Source organism: Bidens hawaiensis, unplaced genomic scaffold, assembly GCF_021521415.1.
Source record: "Bidens hawaiensis isolate Kalapana, Puna unplaced genomic scaffold, B.hawaiensis_p1.1 tig00038989_1, whole genome shotgun sequence".
Classification (NCBI taxonomy): domain Eukaryota; kingdom Viridiplantae; phylum Streptophyta; class Magnoliopsida; order Asterales; family Asteraceae; genus Bidens; species Bidens hawaiensis.
The window spans coordinates 34841-44677 of NW_027505582.1; the positions used below are offsets into that span (position 1 = coordinate 34841).

Consider the following 9837-nt stretch of genomic DNA (forward strand, 5'->3'; position numbering starts at 1 on the left):
GTTTCTTGGATGCATATAAAAGGTACCACCAAATCCACATGGCAGCGGGAGATCAAGATAAAATGGCGTTTCGAACGAACAATGGAACGTACTGCTACAAGATGATGCCGTTTGGCCTAAAAAAATGCAGGTTCCACGTACCAGCGCCTAATGGACAGAGGGTTCAAGAGTCAAATTGGGAGAAACTTAGAAGTTTACATGGATGACTTGGTGATTAAAAGTGATACAGAAGTAACCATGCGAAAAGACATTGAAGAAACCTTCAAGATGTTACGGCGGATAAGCATGAAGCACATCCTATGGAAATGTTCCTTCGGGATGGAAGATGGGAAATTCCTGGGGGTTGTCGTTACTAACGGGGGATTCAAAGCGATTCCCGAGAAAGTAGAGGCGGTGATGAAAATGCCTTCTCCGAAGACCATCAAGCAGGTGCAAACGCTGAATGGATGATTGGTCGCGCTCAACAGATTCCTGTCATGCCATGCGGACAGATCCTTTCCATTCGTATCAACCCTGAGAAACTGTCTCAAAAAATCTCAGTTTCAATGGACGGTTGAAGTGGAAATAGCGTTTCAAGAGATCAAGTCATGCTTAGCTGAACTACCATCATTAACAGTGCCAAAAATCAAAGAACCGTTGGTAGTATAGCTAGCAGCTTCAGATAGAGCAATCAGCGCGGTCGTACCGGTAGACAGGGATAACTTTCAAACGACTATCTACTATGTTAGCCGCACATTGGAAAACGCGGAGACAAGCTACTCTACTTTGGAAAAGTTGGTTTTGTCGCTACTACAAACAGTGCGCCGACTGAGGAGATACTTCCAGGGACACCCAGTGAATGCCCTCACCAATTATCGGCTACGAAACGTGTTAGCCAAAGCAGAACTCTCGGGAAGGTTAGCAAAGTGGGCGATAGAGCTGGGAGAATATGCCATAGAGTACAAACCCAGGACTGCGATCAAGGGTCAGGTGCTGGCAGACTTCATAGCAGAGGTGCCCCCAGAAAAAGAGGAAGAATTACAAAAAGAGTTGGAACCTCCAGTTGAACAGCAGAAAGAGCAAATATGGAATTTGTTCACAGATGGAGCATCCAATAATGAAGGCGTAGGCCTAAAGATCACCAATCCAGAAGGACAGGACTTTACGTATGCAATACGCTTGGAATTTAAAAGCACGAACAACTAAGCAGAATATGAGGCATTGTTGGAAGGATTAAGAATCTCCAAGAAACTGGGAGTGAAACATCTAGAAGCATATGTTGATTCAATGTTGGTGGCAAACCAAATTGAAGGATCATATGATGCAAAAAATGACAAGATGGCCTCATACTTAGCGCAGGCTAAGACGCTAATGGAAACCTTCGTAACATGCAAAGTCAAACATGTAAAGCAAAGTGAAAACAAGCAGGCAACCGCCCTTAGCAAATTGGCATCGGTCAGTTTCGAACACCTTACCAAAGATGTCCGCGTAGAAGTCCTGGCGAACCTTTCCACTACCATAAGAGAAGTTTGTGTATGCTCCGCAAGTACATTTAGTTGGATGATCCAATCATCAACTACTTGTCCTGAGGTATCCTACCAGACAGAAAAGTGGAATCTAGGAATATCCGTCACAACGCGCTCAATTACACATTTCAAAATTGTATTTTGTATAGACGATCTTACCTTGGACCACTCTTCCGATGTGTAGATGCGCAAGAAGCGAATTATGTGTTACGGGAAGCAGGCCCCGGAATGGTTGTGGCAAAAATAATGAACACGGGGTATTATTGGCCAGATATGCACGTTGATGCGGAGAAAGAATTACGGTTGTACAACGCATGCCAGCGCCATGCACCAAACACTCTACGCCCCAAAAATGCAATGATACCGGTAACGTCATCTTGTCCATTCCAGAAATTGTCGATCGATATAAAAGGGCCATTCCTAGAAGCGCTAGGCCGAGTAAAATTTGGATCGTGGTGATTGATTACTTCACCAAATGGATCGAAGCAAAACCGGTAGCCGCGATAAACGCAACCAGACTCAAGAAGTTCATTTGGGAATTCATTATATGCCATTTCGGATTACCCATGAACATGATCAGCGATAACAAAACACAATTCGCAGATCAATGCATCAGGGCATGGCTCAAGGAGTTAAACATAACTCAAACATTCACTTCCGTCGCCCATCCACAAGGAAATGGAGAAGTTGAACGAGCCAATCGCAACATCGTTGGCGGAATAAAAAGAAGACTGGCGGGGTATAGGTCAATATGGGTCGATCAGCTCGTGCCATGAGACGGTTATCAATAACCTCCCGCCAAAAATGGCTTCGGCATGGGACGGTCATCAATAACCTCCCGCCAAAAACGGCTCCGCCATGGATGGTTATCAATAACCTCCATCTAAACAAGGGCAACTAACTATGGCCAATAATTGAATACTCAACCAAAGCCCAAGATAAGTCCATAGCCCCCCCTCCCCCTTTTTCTTCAAAAAGGGCATCTACGAACTAGGAGGACTTGTAGGGGTAAGGTACTAAACCCACCCTAAAATAATATGTGGTCGCGCTGAGTAAAGAGATCAAGCGCCAGGCGCTGGATACATGGCCAAATATAATAAACATTCTCTGAAACCTCGGAAATTGTAGCGCCAAGTTCTCCAGCATGGGACAAAAAGGAAGAATATACATCGGGAATGACGCCCAACCAATAGAAAATAAACAATACATAAAGGACGGTACAACCTAGTACAACACGTCAATATTAAACGGCCACGATGCCCACCAACTCCCGAGGTCACACGAACGGGGAATATAATTGGTGGAGAGCCTGACAAGGCAGTTGGTCATACTCTCTCTCCTACCGGTATAAATATGAGACCATCTCCAAATAGTAAGGCATCGACATCCTATACTATATACTCTCTCTATTTATTTCTTACATATAACGTATACTGATTCTCACGCCGGAGGGTTGTTACGAGAGAATCCCCCCTTCCTCGTAACGAGCTCACCGTGCTCTGTTTTAAATGAAACATTCATCTGTGCCAAGAAGAATTTTAACTCACCTTGGGAGATACTTAACTATAACCCTTGGACTAAGTCATTAAACCTAAGGGTTGAATTCATGTTTCTACAATATCCAAGGCGTAGATTATTGGGAATAGAGTGGCATGTAGAGAAATAAGCAATGCATTCGTACATATGATTATTCATGCAGAATACAAAAAATGTAAAGGTTACAAGAATTTTAACATTAACAAGATTCGTCCCAACATGGAGAACTACACCCACATATTGCAATTAGGTTATTGCATTATGTATAGAACCAATACTACAATTACAATTACAATAACAATAAATAGACTAGGGCCACGATTTCTAACTTGATGGCTAAGAAAACTAAATATGAGCCAATTAGTCTATCAAAACTGGCCAATAGCCTTTCTTGTCATCTAACCGAAAAGTCGAAAACCCACAATTAAACCCAAATGGCTTTACAAATCCTAAGAGTGTCTAATCCAAATTATCAATTTGGACAAATCAACGATATACACACTCAATCCGCCCTTGATCTTTGAAGGGTCCTACGTGGTCAAATGAACCTCCTAGTGTAGGGGTGTTTTTCGGGTTCGTTTTTCGGGTTGGATTCTTCAGGTTTCAAAGTTTTAAATCTTAACACAAAACCAAACCCAAATCTCTCATGGGTTTTTCGAGTTCGGGCTAATCGGGTTTCAAGTATCATTGAAAAAAAACAAAAAACAAAAATAAATTAAAAAACTTCAATGCTAAAATTAAAACAACATATTCTTCTTTGTTTGTAACAAAAAAATCAAATAATAAACCAACATAACTTGATAAAACACTTCAAAAAGAATGATAAAACTAAGTAACTAACTCGAACCATAATCTTCTTCAATCGGACGTGATTTGATTGTTCGATTACAGTTGCTATTAGTAATATGTGGAAAAAATTAAATTAACAATAAACAATCGATCCATAATAGTTCGAATGACAACAATCGACAAAGGTCAGATTCTGATCATTTTAGTGGCTAAGACTAAGCCTATTATACCTAAAAGTATATATAATTTCAAAACTAAAAGTTTATTCGGGTTAACCCAGAACTTATAAATCAAATCCGAATTACTTCGGTTCGGATTCGGGTTTTTCGGTTCGGGTTAGTTCGGGTTTGGGTACGGGTTTTTCGGGTTGGGTTTCGGGTAAAAGGTACAACCCTACCTTCAAGGGTGTCATTTGAACACCACGCCGCCCCTTCCTTTCACGCATGACGGATCAGAATGAGGGTGGCCATGCACACCTTTAAAGGGTGGGTGGCCCCTCATCCGATAATTTTTTTTTTGTTCTTTTGTAATTATTTATTTTATTATTAAATAAAATGGAATGGTAGAGAAATTATGAAGAATGATAGGAATGACTCATAATTAGGGTTAAGTGATGTAGTTGAATGATGGAGAGGAAAAACTGAGTTGACACTAAGACGGGCAGACATGACGAATGAAAGAGAATGACTCATACCACTTGGTAAAATAGTGAGCTCCCTAGTTGTTGTTAGCATGCCACCTTTAATTTATTCGATCGATTCTTAGAGAGTCTCAAAGAAATATATATATATATATATTGAGAAAATATTGATCCTTTTATATATAACATAAACCGAACTACATCTGGATAATGGGTAAGCAAGCAACAAGCTGCGCAGCTATCCCCTTTTGAATCGCAAAGCTCTCCAAATAAAACTCCTCTACTTGCTCCAAACAAAGAATTAACTGGACAAATGTTATAAGGGTTGAGGGGTTTTATTCATCTTTTACCACGAGGTAGTCATAAGCCACTACATGGAGTATGGCTTAATCACAATGAGTTATAGTTTCTTTGAAAAGCTCTCCAAATTTGTTTTCATTTTTACTTTTATTGTAAACTATTTTTTATCCCCGTAGGTTTTACATTATTCGTTTATAATTTTATATATATTTTTGGATTTAATTTTTTTATTGTAAAGAAGTTAATAATATACTTAAGGTTTAAGATTTGATGATGAAAGAGTTTCACAAATAAATGATATATAACCCGGTTTAAAAGCTATTTGGGTTTAGTGTGACTCATGACCTGCTTATTTTTTTTACAATAATTTTTTTCTCAATTATAAACAATATATTTTAAAAAAAAATCGAATATTAATTTTAGTATATCCCTCCATTATAGGATTTCATTTAAGGGTTATTTGGAGGTTTGGTGAGGCTCATGCCCGTGAATTCGGATCAAATGCATGAAAAACCTTCATTTACAAATAAAACAATCTGGTGGCTTGAGAGAAGATAAGGAGCAACCATAGAGCTTTTAAAGGTTTCGTTTATATATATTTAAGATTTACTTCCAAATAACAGCTATAAACTGTTTGTTTTATTGATCATCAATACTTGCAATACAGTAGGTTTTGAACATCATAGAATAAAAATTTACATACTTTAATAACTTTAGCCATTGTTTTATCTAAACAACCCTACAATCTAACCACCGGTAGGCAACCTTAACAGCCAAATTATGCAAGGGCCAAAAAATATAAACCAATGAATACAAAACTTAACATACTTACACTTTCCACATATTTTCATCATCAGATTGCTTTCGTCTCTTCAGTTCTGGTTCGCTCAACTGCAACCCGATGGATGCTTCTTCCGACCCGTTTCTTAATGACGGGTGAATATGCAAATTTGAGTTTCCGTGGGTCCCACTTTGATGTGAAGGAAAGCTTGATATGAATTGATGTTCAATGTTATTAGGAGCTGCTTCAATGCCACTTTCAACATGGAACTCTAGAGGGGCAATTTGGTCATATAAATTAAACGGTAAATGATTCTTATTGGGTCTTTGTGGTGGTAGACACTTGTAAGAAGATGATTCGCCATTTGGATAATCAATCCCTGCTGACGTGGATGCATTCTTTTGCTCTTGCAGGGCAACTAAGTTAGGGGAAAAAGGGAGGGTTGAAAATAAGAATCCGTCAATAAAAATTCTTATAAAAATAAAGCAAAATTGTAAATATATATTTAGGATTGGTATTATTTCAGAACTTCCAAATAATTTGAGAACTTTAGTAACTTTTAGCGACCAATCATTTTGTTTATTTGTTTTATATATTTAAATATTATTTGAGGGTAGTTTTGTCATTTATAATGTAGTTTGGTGATTACATATATGCAATCACAAGTTTACATATGTGTAATAACCAAATTACATATATGTGTAATAAACAATTTACATATATGTAATCTTAATATTACATACAATAAAATGGCAAAAGTACCCTCAATAATATTGAATATATAACGTACATAAATAAATGATTGGTTGTTAGAGTTCTTAAATTATTTGGAAGTTTTGAAATATATAATGTGAAATCTTAGATTAAAAAATTTCCTCCCCTAAAATAAAAACTATAATCAGATTTACATTTGTGCTCCCATGTAAAGATTCTTTGAAAGTACAAACCTTGAAGGCCCTCATTGGTCGTGATCAAATCAAGTTCGAGAACATCAAAAAGACGACCAAGATCAACCGCACTGGTCCAACTCTGTGGAGGTTGACCATCTTTGACTTTTAATCGGCCTCGATTGGCGGGTCCCACCCCAAATTATCCCAACAGGCCTCGGTTTTTCACGATCTTCTCCTGTTAAAATAATCAGACTTCCACTATCACCTTCCAGATCAAAAATTTTTTGGTTCTCACCAATTACCAAAAAGTCGGTAAGAAAGCAAGTTCCTTTTCGGTCATTGTATTCTAAGGCGTACGCCACTATGGTCCCAGTGGTCAACCCAGAACTTCTTCCAACTTTTGCTACTTGTTGGCCAACTACACTGTTGACCTTTGACTGCAAATCTATGATTTTGACTTCACCAATTTCGCCATTGCCTCTAACCAACGTAGTCACATCTGATACGTTGAAGTCCTCAGTAAATGGGATGAAAGCGCCATCTGCTCGCACAAACGTTTCTGCATAATACACGGTGGTTTTTATAAAAGTTGTAACATATTAGTTAAAATGTATGAGATTAAACAAATATTACCTGGATTTGTACCAGCAAATATGCCATACCAAAGATCATCTGTGATGAATGAGGTTGCTCTCTCAACAGCACCAAGATATACACCAGGTCCGAGGCTAGGTGGCATAGGATGGAACATTTTCTGGTTTGGATAGTCCAAGTCAACTGCCACGTGTCTGTTTGTTAGAAATCCAGCCTGGCGGTTTCCTGTTCGGCTTTTTACAATGGCACTCATTGTACCGCATGTTCTTCGGTTTGCAACCTCTTCATTCCTTACATATATTATTATTATTATAATTATTAATATAATTATTATTAGCTTTTATATAGCTGTTAAACTGTGATCTTATTATTAATATTATTATAATTAGTAGTAGTTTGTATATAACTGTTAAACTTTGATTTCCTTTATTTTGCTTCATACACATGTACTTAGAGCCGAGGGTCTCTCTGGAAGCCACCTCTTCATTCCTTTGGATGGAGGTACGGTGTGCCTACATCCCACCCTCCCCAGACCCTACTTATAGCTTTGCTGTCGGTGGGATTTTACTGGGCATGATTGATTGATTGATTGATTGTTCTTCGGTTTGCAACCTATGGATGTAACAAGTCACTAGTCTGCTTTTGGATGCAAGAAGCCTAAAACTGATGAGCGGAAATACCTAAAATACCCTTTTATAATGAATGACTATGGTGATGTTGTGAACCGAAGTCAATAACTTGTGTAGTGGAAATTAGATCTAGGAATGTTTCAATATGAGCCTATACCTGATTACATACACAAAGACTAGACTAAATAAGAAAATTATAAAATATACCCTAATATTGGTAGAAACCCTCTTCTACAAATACCTAAATGCATTATATCTAACACTCCTCAAGTTGGAGCAAAGCTGTTAATCATGTGAACTTTCTACAAACAAAATGAACTTGCGATTTAATGACTTAATGGCAAGCTGATATCGATTGGATTGGTACAGGCTTAATTCTTGGCTATATGAATGGTTGACTCGCTCCACGATAAAGCCTCGTCAACTCAAGTACTAAAAAATGCCCCTAACTTAAATAAAGTATCTGTGTGGCCTTGAGATGCCTCAAAACGCAAAGTGATGCATTCAAATGGCATGAACCAGCTCAAGACACTACACTAACTGGAAACGTACGTCAAAAATGTTATTTAATTTCTCAACGAGTCCAATTACCCTAGATCTTGGACACCGGAGAAATGCCTCATCATACTCGATCCAGAGGATTTAGAAGAGCCTTTTGCAACCAACAAGGCTTTCATCTAATGCAATGAACCGTTCGTTACGGTTGAGTAAGTGACTATGCATAAGTATGGTTGAGTAGTTGACTAGCTATAGCAAGAAGCAATGTGCATAGGTAAGCGCTCATAGGTCTCGCTCTCGCTCCATTCACACCATACAATTTACCCTAATAAAGGTAGAAACCCTATCCTATAAATGTACTATATTTAACACCTTCAATATATATATTGTTGGGTCTTTTTTATTTCACATTCAATAAAGAATGTAACAAAACACGAAACTGGTTGATATTCAAAAAATTAACTTCCTGCAAGACAACATTATAAGCATACAAAACAGACTTGAAACTACCTGGGAACCAGAACCAACTACTGGATCGTTTCCACGCAGCCCATCAATAAGCTCTGTGTAAAACTCTTCCTTTGGAGTTGCTTCAGGTGCACCATAATATGAGAATTCCACCACATCAACTTCACACCACACGCCCCCGGGTCCCTGTTCAACCTATTCAGTTAGTTCACATAAACCTATAAAAATTATCAACTTATTAGCCGGTTTATCAAATGTTAGTTTTCATTCTCATCCTATACTAGTTATAATTCAAGAATTTAAGCTTGCACAACTACAATAATATAATTTTGTATGTTTTTAATTTCTTCAAATTGCAATTGGGACAATATAAGAGTTAAAAACCTCAAGAGCACACGGCACAAAGTCACCACAACCGAGCCACTCTCTGTGAACCTTCCGACCCACAAATACAAGAATGGCAGGTATATCAGTCAACAAACCGCCTCGCATCCTGAATCCGATTGCAGTTGCAATACTAACTTGCTTCAAATTCTTACTATGAAAAGCCCTAATGGTCATGAGTTCCAGCAAAGTAATCGCCTTTTCACCCGTAGGCAACCGATCAATCCGTACCGGCAAAACGCCTTTTAAAAGGTTGTCAAAATAATTAGCTCGGTCTTCAGCAGCATCATTCAATCTGCAAGAAGTTGGCCATGAGAAGTATGTTGCGTTGGTGTCGGAGAGTTGACCCGCTGATGTGGCGCCAGCAACAGACTCTAACGGTGGAGTTTCAGGATTACCGCAGTCTGTTCTTTCCATGTCCAAAACCGATTCTTCAGATTGCGTATATCCCGCGAGATGATGTTATTTAGACCCTAGATCCATCACATAAATCCAACTTGAAAAAAATCAAAAGTCACATAACTTGAACAAGTCTAATAAGCCCCAATTCATCAACCACATTCACCCACCTGCTCTTTGATTTTCAATCACTGTCAGAAACAATGTGATTTATGATTTCAGTGGCTTGTTATCTGCAAATCACTGAGCCTGTATCTCAAGAAAAACATGAAATCCACCAACATATGCAAAGAATTAGAAGCAAAATGAGATTTCTTAATGCAAATTAAGCAGAAAACTAGAACCACAACTGTCCAAGCGCAGCAAAATAAGCAGAAAATCATACACATATTATTATAGCGTCATTGGATTTTAATACTCTCTA

At 38.3% G+C, this 9837-nt stretch overlaps 1 pseudogene across 1 annotated transcript; it reads right to left on the minus strand.

Annotated features, from left to right (window-relative positions):
• Positions 1–5380: 5380 nt before the first annotated feature.
• On the minus strand, positions 5381–9837 carry LOC143614088 (protein NARROW LEAF 1-like; annotated as a pseudogene). Its single transcript, XR_013150241.1, has 6 exons — positions 9584–9837; positions 9015–9510; positions 8673–8816; positions 7075–7315; positions 6499–7000; positions 5381–5969 (listed from the first exon to the last, which is right to left on the minus strand). The product of XR_013150241.1 is annotated as a protein NARROW LEAF 1-like (transcript).